The sequence below is a fragment of the Cynara cardunculus genome, unplaced genomic scaffold (assembly GCF_001531365.2).
Source record: "Cynara cardunculus var. scolymus isolate 2C unplaced genomic scaffold, CcrdV1 Un_Scaffold_911, whole genome shotgun sequence".
NCBI lineage: Eukaryota > Viridiplantae > Streptophyta > Magnoliopsida > Asterales > Asteraceae > Cynara > Cynara cardunculus.
The window spans coordinates 12,243-15,310 of NW_020200645.1; positions in this window are offsets into that span (position 1 = coordinate 12,243).

Here is a 3,068-nt window from a genome sequence, read left to right on the forward strand (position 1 = left end):
GGCCATTGGCAAATTCTATGACAAGGGCTTCTTTCAACTTCTGAGGCTTTAAGTAAATTTTCTGCCTAAAATTTAGTGACACAAAACTTCTGTCGGCGTCCGAGTCAAATAGAACTGATGCAAATTCATTATTCAGAGGAAACGTACCTGATACCATGTTGGGATCCTCTCTATCTTCTCTGGCTCCCAATTCGAAAGCTTGGCCCCTAACCTAACTTCCCGAGTTGCCTGCACTGTTCTGTCGAGTCTGTTTCATATTTGTCCCCGTTCTTCTTTTTGGGCAAGCGTTCCTCATGTGACCCGGGCTCCCACATTCATAGCATACACGTTTCCGGCAGTCCTTCGCCGTGTAACTCCCAAGATGACACCTCTGACAGATAATGCAATTTCCTCGATGCGGGACTTTGCACTTATCGCATCTGATTACATCGCCCTGTTCAACTACCTGTGATTGAGCTCGAAAACTTCTTGTTGTTCTTCTGTTCCTGTCCGGCTTCCTCCCAAACTTTCGGTCTTCGTGGTCTTCCATCTTCCTTTTTCCTATAGCCAAACCTCTAGATCGCACCGCATTGTTTGTGAGTTTCATGGCAATTTCCACCGCTCCTTGAAAAGTCTTTGGATTGGCAAATGTTATGTTGCCTCTAATTTCTGGGGACAGCCCCTAAATATATCTTTCTATCCGTACCTCTTCTGGTGTCACTAGGTGTGGCACCAGGTTTGCCAATTCTTGGAACCTCTTTGTATACGCAGAAATATCGTTTCCCTTCATCTCAAGGTTCCACAACTCCATCTCCAGCTTTTGGAGTTCACTTCTCGGACAGTATTCTTCCTTTAGTAATTTCTTAAACTCCTCCCATGAGAGCTAATTGGCTGCTTCTCGGCCTCTTGTTTGCACCAAGGTGTTCCACCACGTGAGCGCCCTTCCTTTGTAAAAGGTACGCCGCATATTTTACTTTACTCCCTTCAGCGCAATCGCTGATGATCAAAACGGATTCCATACTCTCGAGCCACGTCAATAATCCTACCGCTCCTTTTGTTCCGTTAAATTCCTTAGGATTGCAAGCTCGGAAGGTTTTATAAGTACATTCCCGCAGTGGTCGAGGCTCCGAGTTTGAACGTTGGTTAGCATTCAAACTAGCAGCCACTTGGCTAACTATGCTGGGGAGTGCAGCAATAAGTTGCTCTGAAACGAGCTGTGCTAGATTAGGGTTTTCTCTTCTTGGCGGCATTTCTTTAAATCATAACATAAGGGAATTCATAAAATTGAGAGTGACATGAGTAGCTTTCCATAAGATTTTGAGGATGCTTACATGTCTTACTTGCATGACAAAGGATAGRAAGATGACAWATAATCGATRTAAGGTATAAACAATCACACAACCAATAGACATAATAGAAATTCCTCCAAAAGATATCATGCATCACTTGGTCAAGAAAAGATACAAAACAAAGTTTTGAAGTTTCAGGTCAAAAGAGTAATCCAATCCAAATTCTTCCTAAAGCAACAACCATCCAATAACCATTCCTAGTGCTAGCATCATCAGGCTAAAAACAAACAGCCACCTATATAACTTCCTAATCTCTCGCCTGGCGGCAGCAGCCATCTCCCCGTTCCACTCTATACCCTGATGATGCGCTTCCACTATTTCCGATAGGTTGTTGAGGATGTTGTGGTGATAACCGAGTCGAGTCTGGTGCATTTGCGTGTCCTCTGCGATCCTCCTTACCCATTCCTTCTGCGATGGTTTCATCCCTTGCGGATAGGATACCGGTATTCCAGTCACAATTTGAGTCATCCTGCTCCCACCTTGGGGTCGAGATGACTCTCCAACGCCCCTCTGTGAGTTTCCAAACGTCACCCTCTATGGTACAGAGACACTCTTTCGAGGCGTGAGCCTGATCCTTGGTCCTTGCTGGGCTCGCGACGGAACATCAGGGACTGGCTCCATTGGGGGTAGGCAGGACACCTGTGGGGCGATCGAAGTGCCACTAGAAATCGCATCCTGGTCGTATGGATCTATCTCTTCGTTACGAGTTGGGTTCCTCTGAGAGCGACCGACTACGTAACCGGAATCGTCTAAGGAATACTCGCTCGAATTTGAAGACATCGTCGAAAGGATCTGTGACATAAATAATCGTGGTTACTAAGGTGTATCCTCTAACATGAGCTTAGCGGTTTTGAGGAAACTTCTAAACAACACTAAGCCTCAACAATCATGCTAGAATCCTTAGACAACACCCCTGAGTTCTATACCAGAGTTTCTGCTAATGAAACCAGAACCTCTGTTTCCTCACAGAGCTTTCGAGGACAGAGCCTCTGTTCACAAGATGTCTACCAGAGCTTCTGGTGCAACTTCATTACTTAGATATACTAAGGGTTCAACGACCCTCTGGTCCTACATCTTGCTCCAACCAGAGCCTCTGTGGCAACCCCTATGCTTATCATTCATGTAACTCATGCATGGATCCTCTGGTTCTCTTATTCACTTATGGCAGAGCTTCTGATAATGAGACCAGAACCTCTGYGAAGGTAATGATTCCAACTTCATTGTTTCTGGTCTTCTTGAGCAGTGCCTCTAATCCTAGGAAACATATATTCGTAAAAGTGGGACTAAGCTCATGCTTTTCATAATAGTTTCACAACTAGAGCATACCTCTAATCAGATCGATTAAGTTCTTTTTATTACACATAAATTAAGCACAGGTGATCAGACTTTATTTAACCGATGTGTAACAACAAGGCCCGCTTTAAACACATGATTGAAAATCGTTTAGAAATCATTTTAGTTATAGTCGATGGTTTTTAAAGAAAAATCAGCGTTCTCTATAACCGAAGCTCTGATACAAAATCTGTCACAACCCGCTAAAGCAGAAACACGGGATGCTAACAGACAAGCGAGTCTTGGCAACAGTTTAAGAGAAACACATTTTACAAAGATTCACAATAAATAGTTCATCGACTTAACAGGATTCCATGGTTACAAAAGTATTTTCAAATACAATAAAAACTGTCTTAATCGATGTGATCCAAGTAATGCTCCCAGAGTCCACATAACTTACTTAGTACC